Below are 21,800 nucleotides of genomic sequence, written 5' to 3' on the forward strand. Positions count from 1 at the left end.
AGGAGCTTATGAGCAGGGCAATAAGTTCAGAAGTGGACAGCAGTGACAGAGATGTCCCAACAAGTTTCCCCATCTCTCCCACCAAGCTTTTAAAGATGAGACATGGTCACTCTCAATACTTTCTTGCTTTGCAGGAATGTCAAACTAGCAAGTTTTCACTTTGTTAGGGTAGGTGGGTTTGCTTCTATCTGCAAAGGTGGTACCTGGTTCTATGTGACAAGACTGACCCTCTTCAGTCCCTAGTACCTTCTGTTCAGTCTCTTCCACTGGTTGATGCAAGCCCTCCCCAGCCACTAGCTTCTTAGAAGTTTATAGAAAAAGAATCAAATATCCTTGTTTTACAATCATGCAGTGTAAGCATATCCAAATAATGACCAGGCTTGTGCCAAACATTCTCATAGGAGCTACTATTTTGGTTTTACCATAGTGTCCTGGATAGAGCGCATTGGCTATGGGAATAGCAGCTACCTCAAAGTAGTGTTTAGAATTCACCATAAGGAGGAAGTAAATGGAAAAAGCTTAGTGGCAGAAATGACAACATAAGCTTTATTTAAAGAATGGACACACACTTATTTCCCTGTGCAGAATGATCCCTTGGGAGCTTCCAGATGATATGTTTCATGAGCATCCATCCTGATTTGTTTGCAGAGAGATTAGATTAAGTTGTATCTAACAAGTATTATCCCACACTTTCCAGTGCAAGTTCCCCACCACTTTTCTTATCACAAAAAGGTCAGTCTTTGGGGAAAACATTTTTGTTTTGCAAAACCTTCAAATTCAACTGTAAATATACAACCTGGATTTTCTGGAAAATAGTGACAGTCTGGAAACACCTCTTGCCATACTAGTTGCAGTGCCAGGCTGAAATTCTTTCTCCTTACAGTCTATTTTCTAACTGGAAAAAACAAAGCAACACTTTTTTTAAAAAGAGGCTTCATAGTCAGGTGTGATCAGCATCCATCCGTTCTGCAAGAATCAGGTTCTTTCCACTTATTGATTTCTTTCTTTTCTTTGCCTCTGCTCTTCTCTTTGGCGAGAACCTAACTCACGGAACAGGATCCTTTTAAGCATGAGTTCTTGAAAAGCTCCTTAAGAGGAAAAGAAGGAAGAGTAATTGGAGTGGGGGGTGAACAGAATTATCTTGGCATTCTGTGACAGCTGTAATATAATGTAAATTATTACTAATAGAGAGCAATTATAAAGTGTTCATCACGCACTACCTCATTCCCAATAGATTTTCACACAAAAGAGGAGAGATGTTAAACTTGCAGTATGGCTCTGGAGCAGCTGATTATATCTTATCTTGTGTACGTAAGAACTGAGATGTTTTAAAAATGGCACAATAACCATGACACACGAAAGAACATGATGTTCCAGGCAGCAGGATTTGCATTTCTCTCCTCTTTTATAACAATCTAGAGGCTGTCACTTTTATAACCTGGCTATGTTATTGCTTATGTGTGACTGCACTCTGATTTTTCAGCCGTACATCCTTCTTATTTGAAAGCCCATTGCTTGGCGTATGTAATCTTAATCTTTCATTTGCACCGTGCATGCTGTTGCTATTAGTGTTCCGATAAGAATAAATCAAATGCAAATATTGATGCTGTTGCTTGTCATTACTAATGGTTCCACCTTGCGTTACATTCCTTAAGAAATGGTACTTCAGAGCTGTACCAGTGGCTCTCAAAGCTCTTCACTTGCATTAACACACGGTTAACTCCTCAGACAGATTTCTTTTTTTCAGAGCTGCAATTTTTCACCCTGTAGGCGGACTGAAAGCAGAGATGAGTTAAAATGATAACGCCAAGATTTTTTTTAGATAATAGTGCAGCCTAAAATATAAGAAAGAGTCTATACAGAATAACATCAGTCCTGTGATACGGAGTACTTATAATTATCCCTTGAAATCACTTTGGTGCAGTTGTGCTGTGGATTCATCTAGTGATCTGGGTACCAAACGAATACAAGACATCTTCCCCTTGGCCTCTTGTAGGTGTGAGGTCTCTGGTGTTGCTATTGAACTTGCCCATGCATTTCACTTGAGCGGGCACTCCCACACTTATTGCCCTTTGTCCTTGCCATGGAAATTAAAAAGCAAGCTGTGCAGGCTGATCACTAGCTTCATGGCAAATGACCTTCCTTGCTTCAGGCTTAAACTAACCATGATGGCCACAAATGCATGTTTCCCCTGCATGTGCAAAGGGTGCAGGGACCAGATATCAAAAAAAAAAAAAAAAAGCGTATGCAAAGAGAGTGGAATTATCATCTGGTCCATGCTGCCTTCCCTACATACCCTCCCAATGGGAACTTTTGTCCTAGAGGGTAGAGCCAAGTTGGTGAAAAGATGTCAGGTGGCAGGCAGCAGACAGGCAAGCAGAGGGTGGTGGAGAGAAAAGGAAAATGGGACTTCCTTGCTGGTTTACCCCCTTTTACTCTTAAAACTGAACCCCTTGCCCCTTTATATGACGGGAGCAGACTTGGGTTTAGAAGCAAGGGTCTACTGCCATGACCTGTAGGTTGATTCTTCATTTCCTCTTCCTTAGTTTCCTCTTCCATCTGCTTATATTCTTTAGCTACAGCAGTAGCTGCTTAAATAAATTGGTTGGAAGGCAATGCACATTGTCCAGCCAAAACTTCATGAATGATACTCTGTTTACTCTTATATTTATTTTGGCTGTTTTGAGAAGTTCTCTTAGGAAGCAGATAAAATGAAGACATTCTGGACAGGGAATGGCAAAGGGATGCTGTCGCTATGTATTTATGATTAGAAATGACTCAAACATTTACATCCATTTAGCCATTAAAGAATCCAACCAGTAGGCCTTCATTATGTTACTCTCTAAAAGATGGTGCAAATTGATAGTGCTGTATAAATTTAATAATAATATTGAATGCATTAAAGTTTCCTGCAGCTCTTGAATGCTCTTTATACCATAGAATAAGCAACACTTGCTGCATATCAGCCACTACAAAATCCCAGGGAAATGCATTCATTTTAATTTTCTTTAAAATGAAGGTCTATAACTTGAAGGCACTAAAAGAACCTGTGATTTAACATTTCTCAAGTGCTCAATTCCTGGCCCAAACCTGATGCTGGGCAGTTCCAGTATAAAGTGAGATTTAGTGCCATGTAATTTGGTGAGGGATATAATTTCCCCCCACAAGAGAGGGTGGTGGATCTCAGCAGCTTTACTAACCAGAAATTTTATTTCTCTAGACAACCCATTCAGTTTTCCTTTTTTTAAACGGGAAGAATGTGGAGATTAAATAAAGGCTTGGAATGCTTAATAACTTCTGTTCTTTCAGCAATGCAACAAAAAATGTACAACAGTGGGTTCATTTTTATAGAATTATATTATATAATACATTTATTGGTATAATACAGGAAATTGTTATTATACCAAAAGTTAAATTTACAAAAACATTTCTGAGTTGGCAAAGTCATTGTGCAGGGACTTCCCGGTGGTAAAAAATGCTTCCTGGTGATAAAAAAAGCATACAAGATTGTAAAAGTGTAGTGTCCTGGTACTGTACAACATTGGTACTAAAAATGTTGTAAAGCAGTGACTATTGAAACAGAAGATTATTTCCCACATCAAATTGAAATAATACCCTACTACCACAACTAGGGCCAGCTCTAGGTTTGAGGCCAGGGACAATGTGATCTGATGAGGCACCTCCTCTTTCATGCTAACGAATATCCTGAGTAGGAGGGAACGGGGAATCTGTCGATTTCAGTTATCTCATTTTTCCAAGTGGAAATTCAGTTCTCCACATCTCTGCAGCAATTTTCAGTTTTTCTTTTTTTTAAAAAAAAAGGCCTAGCGAATCCCCACCAGACCCTCCAATATACAATTTTCCAAAAGGAATCCAATTATCCTATAGAAATGGGGGAGGCTCTGTGCTGCTTCATACCCACACCCTCCAGGATGGAGTCTCGAGCCCACACTCCCATATCATCCATTACTCTTCTCAGGATCTGAGAACTGACTGACAGCAAAATCATGAGAAGTTGTGTGCCAACAATATATGACATTATTGCATCATACAATATGGGTGTACCTTCCCACACTTGGCACAAAGTCATCATTTCAAGGATATGATAAGTTAAAGAGCAGGTGAAGTTCTTATGCACATAACATGTAACCTAATTGGATTGGTCCCTTCTACTTTCATCTGTATTTAAAACAGCACTGAAATGAAGGGTGGAATATATTTCCCCTTCCTTGTTAGGGGTTGCCAGGGCTTTTTCTCTTCGGGGTGTTCTGGCACCTTTGTAGCATTTTGGCAGGGAGGCACATCTCTCAGGGCTGCGTACCAAAGGCTGTGGGTGGCATAGTGCTTTGTGTTGCACAACAGAGGCTGTGGGTAGCATGCGGACTGGTGAAAAAGTGAAGCTTTTTAAGGGGTGAGCTCCTCTAAAAAAGCTCCACAAGTTCTGGCACCTCTTTTTCTAGTGAAAAAAAAGCCTTGGGTGTTGGTATGATAAAATCTAGGATATGCTTACGGTAGACAAATTATCTACTCAGCTAAAATCAATATCTTCAGTACAAAAGACAACATTTTAGAGAAACGGTTCCTCTTCTTAACAAAAGTAGACACTAGAGATTGAAAGTATAAAAGACGAGCTTGACTTTCTTTGATTATTAAGATTATGTGTTTTAAGCCTTAGTTATCTTCTCTCAGTAATATCTAGCTGATATGTCACATATGCTAATCTTTTAAATATATTTTAATAATTTTAGACCTGATGTTTTTCACATGGCTTTTCGTTTTACTTGTTTTAAATTCAGTTGTCCATACTATTAAGGGTCACTTCTTAAGAGTAAAATGGTAAAATAATGAGAAATCAAAATAGAAAAAGAGAGGATTCTGCTGCTGTGTTTTTAAAGAACTGTAAGAACTGCTGGTTTAATACAATTTCTGTAAAGATGCTGAATTAATAAAACCAATACGGTGTCACGGTAGACAGGAGTACTGAGACTGGGGAGACTTGGGATCATTTCTCCATTCAGCCATGAATCTCAGTGACATTGCACCAGTTTCTGTCTGCCTCCTCTTCCCTGTCTCTCCAGTTTTGCTCAACAAAATTAAGCCAAGCCTTGGCTTAGTGAAGCCATGTGAGTATCAGTCTGCCAGAAAGAAGCTCACACTGCTTTGCTCCTCTCTTTCTGCTGGCATGCTGAGCTAAGTTTGACTTAGTATGCTGTCCAAAACCAGGACTTCTGGTTAAGAGCCAGTGTGGTGTAGTGGTTAAGAGTGGTAGTCTCATAATCTGGGGAACCGGGTTCGCGTCCCCGCTCCTCCACATGCAGCTGCTGGGTGACCTTGGGCTAATCACACTTCTCTGAAGTCTCTCAGCCCCACTCACCTCACAGAGTGTTTGTTGTGGGGGAGGAAGGGAAAGGAGAATGTTAGCCGCTGTGAGACTCCTTCGGGTAGTGATAAAGTGGGATATCAAATCCAAACTCTTCTTCTTCTTCTTAAGCTTCGTCCTCACTAAGTCCAAGCTGCAACCAAGAAGAAACAAGGCTTAGCTTAGCATGTCATGCAAACCTGATCATTGCTCTCTTCACCTAACCTGTTATCCCTGACCTTTTGTAATATGGAAGAATTCCACATATGCTATTCTGGACTCTATAGAGAAATGACAGGAAAGAAATGTAATGTGGGATAACAGTTGGAGAATTACCATAGCTCAGTGGTAGTAGGCCTGGGAATGGCCCTATCTGAAACCCTGGAGAGACACTGCCACTTGCCAGTTAGCGCAGCAGACAATGTTGAGCTAGATAGACCAGTGGTCTGATTTCAGTATGAGTCAGCTTCCTTTGCTCCTAATTTGCTCTTGTAGCAATCATGGACTGCTCAGCTTCTTTTTAGTGCCCTCATCTACTATTGTCTGCTGCTTGGCTTGTTAAAAACATCACAATAAAAAAGTGTGGAAAGCTTGTGTTGGTGCTGCTGCAGACTCCGACACAGAGTTTCCTGTAGGCTGAACAAATTATTCTAACTCTTCCTGGCATCGTGTGCTATAGCTTTGGCCCAGCTACTGAAGAAGTTAGTTTTGTTTCTTAGGCTCTCAGGGTCTTTCCTGTGCACTGGCCCTTTAAAAACAAGCAATACAGTATCTGTAGAACCAGCTGCCCTTCCCAAACACCTGGTTCGTTTTAGTGATTATATGTGTGACCCCCCAGGATGGCAATTTCAGCTGTCAGTATCAAAGTAAATTTGCACCAATTGGGGAAACGTAATAGAATTCAGTGCTTGCTTGAGAACATTTTTTCCTTGTGGAATTTTCTTCTTTTTGAAGCAGAGACTCCATTGGAAAGCAATTCTCGAAGCCTGGAGTGAAGGTGTGTTGTAATTTCTTTTGGGCACATTATCTGCAAGAAGGGAGACAAATTGAGGACAGCAATTATTTGGTTGGGGTCAGGGGTGTTGTTAAGGGAGCAGCTGGTCTGCTATGCTGAGGCCCAGCTCTCTAGCCTGTGTGTGTGTGTGTGTGTGTGTGTGTGTGTAAAAGCTCTACTTGCAGAGTTGCTGGAGATACTGGAAAGCACAGTGCCACGTGAGACCACAGCTGCTCACTATCTTAATATGCTCAGAAACTAAAATGTGCATCTATTCACACCTTATATTTAAAGCAGATGAGCTCCCTAAAGAAATCTGGGAACCATAGTTTGTTGAGGGTTCTAGGAAATATAGCTCTGTAAGGGTTAAACCATAATTTCCAGTCTTGGGGAAAGTATATTTTATGTATACAGCAAAAGTTAGTATACACAATTATTATTTAAATTTGTGTCATGGTAGGCCAGTGAGTAGCCAATAATACCACTGGTTTAGGTGTCTTTTTGATCCTAGTGATTTAAAAGGTAAAAGAATGGCATTAATAAACATGCAGGAGCTATTCTGATAAGGCTGGTCTTATTAGTGCTCAGTGAAGTATGGATCTATCAAGTAGCTACATTTGTGGAGCGAGGTAGAGAGAAGCAGTGAAAACAGTGTAGGTACTTGAGAAGTCTAGACAGTGGATTAAGCATTTCTGTCCTAACTTCATCAAGGCCGTTAGAATTGTAGAGTTGGAAGAGATCCCAAGGGTCATCTAGTCCAACCCGCTGCAAACTAAATCATACACCTGTGGGTATAGGGTGGTATTTAATTCAATAAATAAAATAAAATACATGACAGATGCCCATCCAACCTCTGCTTAAAAACCTCCAAGGAGAGCCCACCACATCTCATGTGAGTCCATTCCACTGTCAAATAGCTCTTACTATCAAAGTTCTTCCTGATGTTTAGTTGGAATCTCCTTCCTTGGAGATTGAAGCTACTGGTTCGGGTCCTAGCTTCCAGAACAAGAGAAAACAAGCTTGCTCCATCCTCCATGTGAGGGCCCTTTAGATACTTGAATATAACTACCATATCTCATCTCATTCTCCTCTTTTCCTGGCTAAACATACCCAGCTCCCTCAACAGTTCCTTATAAGGAAGGGGAGTAGATGAATATTTGGAAAGTTAGAAATATTTTTAGTCTTGCTGTTTTTTGCAATATTCAGCCTTTATATGTTCAATCTGAGTTCAGGCATGGCTGTGGTAATCCTGATGGATGGGACGAGGGGAGTGTGACCCTGCTCCTGCTTCTGATACCATACTGGACCAGCTCCATGGAATGGAATGGGGTCAAAGCTTCACCTACTGGGGTCATGCAGCTGCAGGTTCTGGTGAGAACTCACTGGGAGCCACCGTTGTGCAGTCGGTGGGCTGTCCCACAGGATTCTGCCACCCAAGGAACCTGTTTCAGTTCACCTCATGGGCAGCCCTATTACAGTATTTCCAGTCCAGAGAATAGCATTGGGAGGGTGCTTTTCAGTCCCCTAGCAGTTATATTGTGGGGTACCCTAGTAGTTATATTGTGGGGTACCTTTATCCTCAGTGCTATTTAATGCCTATATGAAGCCACTGGGAGCAGTCATAAGGAGTGTGGGAACAAGGTGCCATCAGTACACTGATAACACTTGGCTCTATTTCTCCATGACATCTGAATCAGGAGAGGTTACACAGGTGCCTGGTGGAAAAGGATGAGAGAAAATAAGCTGAGACTGAACCCTAGTATGATGGAGTTACTGTGGGCGAGTGGTTTTTGGGTATGAGAAATTAGATGGGTGGGGCTTCCATTCCCCTTGAAGGAACAGGTACGTGCTCTGGAGGTGCTTCTGGGTCCAGCTTTGTCACTGAAGGCCCATATAACCCCAGTGGCTAGAAGTGTCTTTTACCAGCAGCACCTGGTACAACAGCTTTGATCATACCTGGAGGGTGAAAACTTGACCATAGTACTTCAGGCACTGTTGAGTTCAAGACTGAACTGTTGCAATGCAGCCTATGCAGGGTTTCTCTTGCACATGACCTGAAAACTGTAGTTAGTGCAGAATACTGCAGCACAGTTCCTAACAGGAGTGAGACCCTGTTGGCATATGTCACCTCTGCTTACATAACTTCACTGGTTGCCAAGCCTGATGTTTTGATAGTCTAGAGTTTCCAGCTGGTTGGATTTAAACAAATTCAGGCAGCCTGTATTAGTGTGTGCTCCAAATAACGCACCTCTTAAAATATAGATGTGTAGTAAAATGATTTTGAAAAAGACTTAGATCAACTTCAGATTGAACAATGAAGTTCCAGGAAATCTTTGTGAACAAAATTAACAAGTATTTGTGTCTGTCTGTCTGTAGTACGAATATGAACTATAATATGTAGAAGATAGCAAGAAATGTGTGTGAGTGTAGGCAATAGAGCACATGCATACAAGCACTATTGTGTGTTGGTTGTGCCAGAGAAGCATTATCCATTGGGCTTTACCATCACTACTCCCTTCACTTGGAATTAACTGCTGACAGCAAAGTTGAATAATTTTCATTCGGAGGGTTTTGCGTGGAACATTTTCCACTAAAAATGCATGCATTGTTCGCGCGCACACACACACACACACACACACCCGGAGTTCCCTAACTTTCACAAATTGCACCTGTTGATGCTCCAGTGAACGAAACAAAAATAAAAGAAGACTACGGAAATTACTTGCCTGATTAAAAAGGAAAGAAGCTGGGCCTCTGAACATGTTCTGGCATGTTGTGACATGTCTGCTCTGCATTTCTGCAAATCATTTTTTTAAAGCTTGATTCCAGCTACCTGCTGATCAGATCAGCTGCTTGATTAAGAGCAAGTTAGTGCAGAGCATGCGTCTGAAGAAGCCGGAGCTCAACTTAAAGAGAAGCTTCTTCCTTATGAAGGAAGGGTGGGGAACCAGTGGCCTCTGCAAATGTTGTTGGGCTCCCACTCCCATCAGCCCCATCACAACAGTCTGGGATTATGGAAGTAATGTCTAGAGGGCCACAGGTTCCCCATCCCTGCCCTGGAGGGAAATGGCAGCCAAGTACAGCCTTGTGAAATGAGCAGCTCAATATTATTTGTAGTCCACCATCTATGTACTGCAGCTTCCTAGATTTAATAAGAACCTGGCCAAGCTGATGTTCTATCAAGAATTTTGCAGGCAGAAAGTAAATGGCTGGCATTTTGTGAATGTTCTAGGGTTCTACGTTTGGTAGGCCTACTCTAGTGCTGGTTGTGCATTTATCTGTTGGGTTTCTAGCCCATCCTTCTTTCAATGGACTCAGGGTAACATCTAAGAGATGGTGTTAACCATTCATGGAAGTGTGGTGCACTCAGACTACCAAATAAGCTGTTTGCACCAAATTTTCAGGGATTCACTGGTATCCATCAGCCCTCTATGTGACATCTGACACCATTCACTATTCCCCAACCTTCAAAAGAGGCTTTTAACATAAGAATAGCCAGGTAGAACAGGCCAACAAACCTACTAGTCCAGCAGCCTCTTCTCACAGTGGCCAACCAGATTTCTGTAGGAAACCTATGAGCACAAGAGCACTCTCCCCTCCTCTGGTTCCAGAAACTTGTATTCAGAAACATACAGTTTCTGTTTTTAAAGCCATCCAAGTTAGTGGCCATCATTGGCTCCTGTGGTAGTAAATTCCATAGTTTAAGTACTTTTGTCTTTCTTTCTGACTCCTCCAGTATTCAACTTCTTTGGATGTCAATGAGTTCTAGCGTTATGAGAGAGGGAGAAAAACTTTTCTTTATCCACTTTCTCCATGCCATGTACATGTTTTTGATACATTATGTACTGCAAGCAGGAAGACCTCTTCGTGAATTACTCCAAGACCAAAATTATGGTCTTTGGGAAGCATAGTCTCAGATTCTTTTTTTTTTTTAATGATATTTATTACTTTTTCAAAATTTCCAACACAGCACTACAGAGAAAAAGAAAAAAGAAAGAGAAAACAATACAAATAACAAATCGAGCAAAAACAATTTAAAAACAGCTCAGACATTTTCAATATCTTATATTTCATTCTCTTATTTCCAGCAACTTCCTCACACCTCCCTTTTTGTATTCTACTTCTATTATTTGTTTCAGTAATTCCTTTCCATCTTACTCTGTTTTCTGTTCTATAATTATCTTAACACATTCTTGCCGTACTTTTCGTTTAATTTTCTATTAATCTATTTATACTTAATTCCTTATGACATTTCTACTAAAGCCATGTACTGTAATTTCATTCCAACATTTTTCTAACAATCCTTAATTTTACAATATTTCTATAAATAGTCTTTAAACTTTTTCCAATCTTCTTCCACCGACTCTTCACCCTGGTCTCGGATCTTGCCAGTCATTTCCGCTAATTCCCTATAGTCCATCAACTTCGTCTGCCATTATCCAACACTTCAGTGTTTTCAAGAAGCAACCATTCTCTCAACCAGCAAAAAGCAGATGGTTCACAACGAAGTTTAAAGGTCTGGCAGGGCAGGTCCACCTCCTTCTTTAGCATCCATCAATAGCTTAAGCTTAACTCGAGGCTTCCCGCCCTGCCAAACACCTCTAGGAGCATCCCTCTGCCACCTCCTGAAACCCTCCATCCCATCCAGAGCTTGCAATGTTTGAAACAACAGCAACATCCCCAGCAACACAGCAGCCCCCATCCCCACCACAATGACTCGGCCCAACAGTAACAACTTCTGATTTGTCCATATTTCCAAATTCCCCTTCTCTTCAATCCAACATCCTTCACGGTTGTCCTTAAGCAGATTCACATTTTTGGCGGTCATACTAATCCCCAAATACCTCTCTTTCTCAACCAATGTTAGTCCTGTCGCCTCCTGAAGCTCTGTCAGGCTTTCCTTCTCCAACTCAGACAGGGCCCTGGTCCCCAAATTCTTCCACTCTTCTCTAAGTTCAATCATAACGAATGTCAGCTTATGTTCATCAAGTTGTCTTTGTATGGATGGGACTCTCCTCTCCAGTTGTACCACCTTAAGTTCAGCAGCAAGGGTTTTTCCCCTGACTTCATCTGCAGTTTGCCGTATCAGAGTAGGTTCCTGTATTAGTTTCTGGGTGATTTCTGAATTGGTATTCACCTTTTGTCCCAACTTATTTAAGCTTTCTACAATTAAATCAGTGTCAATATTTGCAGCATCCAGTTTCATATTCCTCGCATCTGTTTTCTTATGAAGTTGTTCCAGCGAATCATTTATTTTCAAAAATGCAGCCACTAAGGCCTCCTCTGTCGACATCCCGACTGTTTTTTCCCTTCCGTTTGCCATAACACTTTAGAAATTCAAGGTCAATTCCAAAGTCTCACACTTTTCTTATCTTGGAGCTGGAAATTCCCCTAGCCCAGCACCTGTAAAGTAACCGATTTCAAGAGCTTCCACTAGGGGAAAATAAGTTGTATTTGTATCAGTCAATATGTCCTCTTTTAAACACAGTTTCAATAATCCGAAGTTGGTTTCAATTTTCAGTTACTTTCCTCCTTTTTTAAAAGCAGCCAGAAACAGTAGAAACATTGTATTTCTCTTATTTAGCTAGCTGTCAATGAACGTTCTAAGCGCTGTCAATGAACATTCAAAAAAAAAAACATCAGTCTTACTAGCAGCCCATTTCCAGGGTCAGAGCGGCGGTATTTTAAGCCTCTTCGCTCTCTCCCGCAGGCACCCTCAATCCACAACCTCCCCCTCTCTTCTCCACCTCCAAGAGGGGGTTTAATGTTCTTCACCGTTGGAAATTTGATCTTTTACAAAAGACCTTCCAGGACTCCAGCTTGCAACTTCGTTGCCTCAGTCTATTTACACAAAGGGAAGGCGGACTTCCTGTTTTAAACCTCCCCGTTACGATACCAAATTAAACTTTTAGAGATCCAATTCTTCCGTTTCAGCTCTACTCACGGGTAATTACTTTAAAGTCAAATTGTCCACAGGAAAAGGTCAGCGCTCTCCGGCAACAGCTATGCGGCTTTGCTCCGTGGAAGAAGCAGATGATTCGATGCACCGCGCCACTCACCCCACGTCGCTCTGGAGCCCCAAAAACCAGGGTTCCCCGTGAGTGGGGGAGGCGCAAAAGGTGCCCGCTGAATCCCACGTTCACAGGCTTCTCCCGCCTGTGATTTTAACAGGTCTCCGCCTTCGCCGTGGCAGCCAGACCCAGATTTCCATGGAGCAGATTCCTCCCGGTCAGAGGAATTCCGCCATTGCCGGAGGCGCCTCCCCTGGAAGTCCGCGTAGTCCCAGATTCAAATGGAAAATGGATCAGCAGAATCTGGAGCAAATACGCTCCTTCAGATATCTGGGAGTTCTTTTCACTGAGACACTATCATGGAATTGAGGCTATGAAACTCAAAGTGCAGAAAGCTTGTGGGGCACTAATGAAATTCTATTTTACCGCGGGTAAGAACCTATTAAAACCTGTGTTGAAAATCTTAGCCAGTAAAGTGGTTTCCCAGATGCTCCATGGAGTAGCGATATGGGGCATGGACCCAAATGCTAACAAAGCCTTAGAAATAGTGCAGAACAAATTCCTCAGGAAAATGCTCTCACTCCCCAACGGGACCCCAGCTGCTCTTCTTCGTGCTGAAGCTGATGTGAGAACAATACAGGCTAGAACTGATTGCCTGTGCCTAAATTACCGTATTTTTCGCTCTATAACACGCACCCGACCATAACACGCACGTAGTTTTTAGAGGAGGAAAATCCATAGGCATGCCACCCATAGGCATTCCCTCTATAACACGCACCGACATTTCCCCTTACTTTTTAGGAGGAAAAAAGTGAGTGTTATGGTGCAAAAAATACGGTATGTGAAAAGACTTCAATCTCTTTCTGAGGAGAGATTCCCCACTATGTCTCACATAGAACGGGAACAGACCAAATGTTGGAAGGCTGGCATCCAACGCCTCTTGTCCCAATATCAATTACAAGATCTTCAGGGTGACCATGAAGATGGATAAGAGGCACTTAAGAGACTGTCTCTTTAGGTCCAATGCAGAAAGGGATCTAACCATGATTGCTTCTACCAAGAGCTCACCATGGTTCCCACTTATCAAGACGTAGCATGCCCGAGCCAGATACCTGACAAAGCTCCCACTTGCCATACTAAGAATCGCTTTTACAGAACTAAGATTCCAATCGATGCCCTCGGCGGTGTTGGATGGATGGTATAGCAAAGTACATTACGAAGAGAGACTCTGTGTGGACAACCCTGCGTCAAGGACCTGTGCCATTATTTATTGCAGTGCCCGTTATATATAGACCCAAAAGACCGATTTATAAAATCCCTATTTACAAATGGAACACATCTGAATAGGGTGGAAGGGGTGAAATGGCTGCTGAGTGACACTGATGACTTTGTTACTTATAAAGTAGCACTCTATGCACTGGCAGCTAAGAAGATCAGGAGGAAAGAACTAGATAAAATAGTGGTCAACTACAAAGGGGATTCGGATACTTAATTTGGCACATCTTACCTGAGAATCTTCTGCTATTCTATTCTATTTAATGCAACAAATAATTTTAGTAGCTGTGACCATGGTTTTATTGTATTTGTGGTGCCCAATGATTTTAATGGTTATTGTTGTTGTTCTCCTTCTGAATGATGCCATGGCCTATGGCTAGTGCAATAAAAAGTTTAATTGAAAATTGAATTGAATTTTTGATACATGGCAAAAAGCAGGAGGATCATGAACTTTTCTTGCTATATTCTTTCTACTCTTGGGACCAAATGATTGAAATTTCTCAGCATTCTGCCATGTGACCACTTTGGTGGGCTGCTGCAGGGAGGAAGGGGGAGGAAAGTCAACTTCATAGCCTTTTTATTTTATAAATGTGTATTTATAACACTTATACCTTAAATAGCGGTCCAAGGTACATTCACTTCAAGGCACTACTTGGCTTGCAGCATGTTCTCTCTTTTTCTCCTGATCAAGGAGGGATTATATAAATAAGATAAATAAAAATTCAGAAAATTTTGACCCCCTGTATTCACATTGATTTATGGCAGGGTAAATGAATGAATGAATGAATAAGTAAGCCTTTCTTATTTACCTCCTTCTAAGATGCAAAAGTTGCATTTCAGAGAAGCCTGTACACTATCACACTGAGCTACAAAATGAGTTTATGTGCCTGGGAGGAAAAAGCTCTGTGCAGTATTTCCTACAAGTTTACACATGCTAAAATATATGCAATGAGAAACCATATATTTCTACAATTTCATTCAATATTACACAGTCATATGCCTTTGTTCCCAAAGACTCAAGGTTGTGATTTGAGAGAACTAGTATGGGAGCCACTATTGGTATATTACTTCAAGATCTGTAAAATGTTTTCATCTAGAAGTTTTAGATTAACCATCTGTTTTGCATGAACATCCAAACTCCCCCTCTTCTCTCTATATAAAGATTTGCTGCCTAGAAAGAAACAAAATACAGAGGCACGATTATAGGACTTTCCTGCCAAAATAAATATCCTCACTGATTTTTCAGCTTTAACCTATATCTTAGGAAACATTGACAGTGAGGGCAGCAGAAGGGAGGGGGGCATTTTCCTTTGTATGAATAGGATGAGGATATTACAATTTAGGGGCCACTTTCTTTGTGATGTTTTTGGCCAAAGTTGGCCAAAAGGCTTGTCCCCCTGGGATTACTCTGTTTGGAAATTCAGAAAGATTTGGGGAAGGGGAAAACTGAGCCTGCATCACACAACCCAGTTCCTGAAACGTCCTGCTCTTTATGTTTTCAAATATGACTTGAAGAAGAGTTTGGGGAATTGAAGGGCACAGCTAGGACCCTTCTAAATGAATTCTTAAAAACAATTATTTGGTTAATACAGATATTTGTAATTTAAAGGCCTGGACTACAACCTTTGGAGAGATTTTTCAGGGGGCAGAGGGGGTGTGGGAAACTTTTCTTCTGTGAATTTCCTTCCGTCCACATCTTAGGATCCAAGCAAAGTATGTGAAATACAGAATCCTAAACATATTATACGTATTATTATTATTTAGCCTTCATGGTCACAGAGAAAAACTTTTGAGAACTATACAGGAAGTTGTGCTACCTGCATACAGCTATTCACTAGTAAGAACATTTTAGCAGATGAATTGTACAGTTTATAATTTGTTAAATTGAAATAAAATTGCACATTTAAAGAAACCTCTCTATAGGTGTGTTTTGGGGAACTGTGATATAGCTTGGCATATTAATAAATGAAAACTTCCACACAATACTAAGAAGAGCCTGTTCATTGCTTACATTTTAATTCCTTGTCACTAGAGGCAAAATGGCTTTGAAAAGTCAGCAGTCTTGGCCCCACTAATTAAAATGCATACACTGACTAAAATTTGCAGCTGTATAACAAGCAAGGTTTTAATTGATGAATCTAATGATTAAATCGCTGAAAGCTTGCAAACCTTTTAGAAATCAATGGGTGATTTGTGCCGGACTCTTGGTGATCACAAAAACTCCTACACAAAGTTATTTCTGTACCTTGCATAACTTCCCCTGTATAAATCCTACTGCTAGCTCTCATGCTGCTACTGGATTTTCTGAAGGCATGCTTGTCTTCCTTTCCCCATTGCCCAAATGTTTAGATTCCTGCCAGAAATCCAAGACTTGCAACCTAAATATTCAAATTTTGCCAATTTGAGCATGTCATTTGAGTTTTCCCAAAACAAAACCAGAAATGCCTGTGATACAAATAGGGCGTCCAATCTAGAATATTGGAGATGTTCAAGAGCACAGCACAAGCCTTTTAAAACAAAGAACATCCCCCAAAGCAGGTGGCATTTGTCAGAATAAAGACAATCAAAGACAGCCTGGCTAAATTTCCAGCAGGATCGGTTTCAATGGTTATTGTAACACATCTGGCAGGAGAAGCTGCCCATGAGCCAGATGTTACAGCAGCTACTTGGCATTGGGATGCATTAGTTGGCATCTCATGCAAAGAAGGGGGTAGGGAGGAATGAGGGGGGAAATGCTAGGGAAATAAGCCCCCATGCATCTGGATTTAGCTATAGAGCTGTATACACCACAGTCTTGGGAGGTAGAAGGCTCTTTTATTCTACACTAGTTGGATGGGAGCTGCTTACAGTTAAAGTGAAGAAAGCCCACGAAATGCATTGGAAAGAGAATCCCAACCAGTGCTTTGGGGGGGGGGTGTACTCAAGGGTACATAGTACTGGCACCATTTTTTCTATAAGTAAAGCACTGATCCCAGCTGAAGCTCATGTGTGATTTTGGCCAGGCTGTGCTTTAAAATAATTGAAAAACAAAGAAAGTCCAATTGTATCTTCAATAGAATTCACAAATTACTATGTACATATTACATCAATTGCACAATCATAAAACAAAATGCATGCAGTGTGACTCGTTAAATCCATGAGCACAAAGGACATGCATTTGCTGAGAGCTATAAATGATCTGCGAGTCCGTTCTTAATTGGAAATTTGTTCATCATTTGCAAGAAATAGTCACAGATATTTCAGGCAATTGGAAAGGGCACAGTTGTTTAAAATTGTGAAAGTTAATGGTTTGATTCTGCTTTATTGTGTTTGCAAATAAGTTATTACAGTAGCACACACTAATTACCGAGCGGTGCCTACCACAACACTGAAGTGCTTAAAGAAACAATGAGCTAAGCTTTGCAAACAAACTAGTGAAAATTAGTCTAGTCTACATATGCAGCCGAATAATGAAGTGGCAAATTGGGGCTGTATCACTCCAGATTGTTGAAGGGAATGCCTTTTTAATAAGAGCAACTCCTTGCAAGCAAAAGCACATAAAGGATCGGATTTTTGAAAGCTACTGTGTATGCAAATAAATTTCCCACCACCACCACAACAACAACAGAGAACTAACAGAGCACATAGAGATATAAGCAATAACCTTTTCTGCCTGGTGTGCTATATTGTGTTGTTGTTAAGAACATAAGAAGAGCTTGCTGGATCAGGCCAATGGCCTGTTTGGTCCAGCATCCTTTTCTCACAGTGGCTGACCAGATGCATGGGGGAAACCAGCAAGCAGGATTTGAGCACAAGAGCCTTCTCCCCTCCTGCTGTTTCCAGCAACTGGCATTCAGAAGCATTGCTGCCTCCAATTGTGGAGACAGAACATAGCTCTCATGGCTAGTAGCCATCAATAGCCCTCTCCTCCGTGAATTGGTCCAATCCTCTTTTAAAGCCATCCAGGTTGGTGCCATCGCTGCCACCTATGCAAATGAGTTTCATAGTATAGCTGGGCTCTGCATGAAGAAGTGCTTTCTTTTATCTGTCTTGAATCTTCCAACATTCAGCTTCATTGGAAATCCACGAGTTGCTGTTTCTACTTCTAGGACTTAGTAAGCTGAAAACAATTGGCATCCTCCAATTGATGGCAAGTCATGAATCCGAGACATGTCATAGATGGGGGAGCTTCCTATGCATAGTGTTTACTACAGACCTTTGAACACAAGTAGGAGCAAAGGGAGGGGGAGTTGCTAGGAAATTGGTGGAAGGTCAGATCCAGAATCCTGGGACCCTACAGCTTCTTTTCCGTCAAAATAAAATTGGCAGTGGTGAGCATGCTTTAATGAAAAAGGTTAATTCCCAGTTCAGTTCTCTGCATCAATATGTACATGTGAACGCTGCTCCTCTGGTGAAAGGAATTTTACAAAGGCAACAGAACACTCATCAACTAGTATTTACATAATTAATAAAACACATTATCGTAATGAAACTTGTTAGAAATATTAATGAAGGCCCTGGCTATCGGGTTGCCATAGTAACACAATGCATTATATGTTGCTAAGTGAGTTTAGTTATATCAGACTGCATGCGCTGTGCACTTTAAAAACAACAACAACACCCTGTATAGGGTAATTTAAATTCTTCTAACTCAGAAGCTAAATTCCATATATTATCTGGCATTTTTCATTTTTTTATTCTGCTAATCATTGGTTCAGGGAATAAGCTGTAGAATGTGATAACCCTTGTGGTCTACAACGTGGTAAAATGCAGCAATGGCATTCAAGGACAGTTGAGTTATGCTCGTTAGCTTTTGAATCTGGACAGCAATGCAATTGATCTTGATACCTGCAAGGTTTGTTTTTCAAAAACTGTTTTTCAAAAACTAAAGTGAATTGTTTTTTCCAAATGCAATATACCCAACAGGATGCGGCACTAGATGGGCATTTGGACTGATCCGGTAGGGCTCTTATGTTCTTAATGTGCTCTTGAAGTTATGCTAAGATTATAGGGCACTGCAAGGGAGGAAGCCTGGACTTTTACCTTTCCGGAGGTTTTAGAAGGCTAAATGGACCTGTCTGGGGTTGGGTTTGTGAATCTCATTAAAAACATGGGGGAGGGGGAACAGGTTGCTGTTGCACAAATATCATGATAGATCACGTCAGTTGTTCCTTACAGCATAATCCTAGCCATGTCTGCTCCGAATTAAGTCCTGTTGAATTTAATGGGGCTTACTCTCAGGTAAGTGGGGTTATGATTGCAACCTTAGTTCTCAGTGTTTCTTTGCACACTCACAGACTTTTATAGGATAACCATTTCAGTCTGTTTTCTGTAACAAGTGTGGTATTGCACACCCATGAATTGCAGATGTTTGGAGTAGCCCCATTCTCCTCAGCATTGCATATATGTTGACTATCCAGCTCAATATGTTTTTGGTCTACAGCCCTGCTCTTAACTGGTGCTGGTACCAGCCATGTCCCAGTCTTGTCTTGCTTTCTTCTCTACATCCCACATTGATCTTGATGCTTTAGCTATAGCCAGCTGCTTGTTTCTGGTCACTTAAACTGATGTTCCATTAACAGAAAGCTGTCATCAGAGCACCCACACTCGCTGACAGTTACATAATAAGCCATATTAAAAACAAAAAGTGTTACCTAGCACAGACTTTTGTTAAACACAGACAAAGTAAGAAGCGAAGTGGGCAACAGATTAATCTGAGGAACGTCTCCTTTGGGAGAACCAGCAGCTGCCCCAGCCATTGGCTCTGACAGACAAGTAGCTGTTTGTAACACTGAACATTCCTGAGTGATATCTTTTGACTTCAGCTTCAACAAGCAGAAAAGAGACAGCCCTTTTTCCATTTCTCTTTGCTATGATTATTTTTCTTCGTGGTGCAAAGAGGCTGGAGCAACTCTAGCTTTTCAAGATTATAGTTTTCTGTTTCTTTTCTACAGAATCCTTTCTTTTTAAGAGAAGATGAAGTTAAAAGAAAAATGTAACACCCATTCTGCTTTGGTTTTGAAGAAATTAGGCAGGAAGGTAGAATGCATGCAAGAAAGCCTAAAATGCATGTGCCGATTCCTGCAATTAATTATGCTACTATCAAACCTCCGAAATCTTAAGGGTAGAACATACATTACAGTTGCCATGGAGTTGCTATTGGAAATGTCTCCTATGGTAAACAATCTTTACCTGGCCTGCAACTTTTGCAAGTACTCAGCATGTGATTTACACTCAGCACTTTTCTATATACACACAGCCTGTGGTCACTGGGGTCACACAACAGGGACACAGAAATTCACAGCATGATGTGGGCAGATTGCTCTTTTGCCAGGTTGTTAGGGTTTTGTTTTATTTTTGTAAACATGGAAGTTATGCATTCCAGAAATGAAGAAAGTAGAGTGAGCTCTTATAAACTAAAAAAATAAAAAGAACAGGAGAAACTAGTATTCCTCAGCTGAGCCTCTGAAGAAGACAACAGTGTCTGCAGATTAAGATAATCTGTTTTATCGAGCATGGGAGGCGCTGCTTTTGTCAGTGATGTCCTCGGCACTAGCCAATACACTCCTATGACACTACTTCAACTACATATCAGGAAGAGTGGGCGGGTAATCAAATATGCCAGTGATAAATGTAATTATCGAAGTGATGAAAAATGAATTCCCCAATAGCAGATGCACTATCTAGGTGAAAGGGTTTAATCTCAGCATGTGAACACATTTTTGTGTGTGGGAAGGTTGGGGGTGATGTGGAGGGGGCAGGGCTGGCACACATGCACCTGTTCACCCTGTTTCTGCCCTCATGCATGCATTAGTCTCCTTGCTGTTAACTCCTAGACTTGAGAAAGAAACGTTTTCCAAAGTCTTGCAGTAAGTACCCAAGATTCTGATGGAGGTACTTCATGGTAACCTGCCCCAAGGAGAAGGAGCAAGAAACAGTGGACCAGATCCAAATGCATTAACACTTTAAAAGTTGTTTACATGTGACTTGTTGCACCAGGCTGTGAACATCAGAACTTAGACTTCCTAACCATCCACTCCACACTCTTCCCCCCATTTTCCTGTTTTCTTTTTACTACTTACTCCTGCCTAGTAATGTAGGTCAAAATAATGTGAGGAAATCAAGTCCTGTCATGTGTTGCAATAAATCTGTGTTCTGTTTTATTTCTTTTTATTTTACGGTTTAGTATTGCTTTTATTTTGTGCCACAACAGCAGCAAGGATACTTCTCGCGAAGCACTGGAAAACTCAAGATCTACCCACACTGGAAGAATGGCAGATGCAACTGATGGACTATATGCAATTGGCTGAAATGACCGGCAGAATCCGAGATCTGGGAGAGGAGACGGTAGAAGAAGATTGGAAAAAATTTAAGATTTATTTGCAAAAACATTGCAAATTGTATGAATGCTAAGCAGGATGCTTGATCATAAACAATTTGGCACCATCAAAATAGATGAAGAGAAGTAGGAAGATAAGAAAATGTAAGAAAAAACAATTTTTATTTTGGACAAACAGTTGGATAAATTTAATGGATAATTAGACAGTGAGGATGGAAGTAAGGTGATAATTTGCTGGATAAAATTTTTTTTAACATGGAAGGTAGGGGCGGGAGATGTGAGGAGGTCACAAGAAGATAAGAAAGTATGTTATGTTTTGTTATAATTTTGTTTGATTATTATATTGTAACTTAAAAATTTCAATAAAATATTTATAAAAAAAAAAAATAGTATTGCTTTTATTTTGAATTACATGTGGAGGGCACAATAATCTTTTCAGTGCTTAGGGCTTCTAAATGTCTTAATTTGGTTCTGCTTGGATGTCCATTTGATTTACGTCTGTTGTTCCTGAACCAGCAACTGATACACATGGGGAAATGTACTAATGGAACAACTTATCATGCAAAACTCTAGTCAGATTGGAACCAGAAAGTACTAATTTCAGAGTAATATTTTTTCTTTTTAAGCTCATGTTTTGAGAAATGCCTTTAAACATATTATGAGCCAGTCTTTATAAGAAATGTAACTTTAAAGATTGGTGCCTAAGTTTGCCTTTTCCTTCTTCCTCCTCCCCTCTTTTCCTTTTGTACCATGTCTTTTAAATGGTAAGCCTCTGGCTTTTTTTTTTTTGTTTTTAATAATAATCTGTAAGTCACCTTGGGAGCCTTTTTGGGAGAAGAATGG

The 21,800-nt window shown here is 40.8% G+C and overlaps 1 protein-coding gene across 4 annotated transcripts in view; it reads left to right on the plus strand.

Annotated features, from left to right (window-relative positions):
* PDE7B (phosphodiesterase 7B) overlaps positions 1-21,800 on the plus strand; it is a 162,228-nt gene that overhangs the window by 109,651 nt on the left and 30,777 nt on the right. The gene's annotated exons all lie outside the window — the stretch shown is intronic.

The sequence above is a fragment of the Podarcis pityusensis genome (genome assembly GCF_964106645.2).
Source record: "Podarcis pityusensis genome assembly, chromosome: 3".
Lineage (NCBI taxonomy): Eukaryota > Metazoa > Chordata > Lepidosauria > Squamata > Lacertidae > Podarcis > Podarcis pityusensis.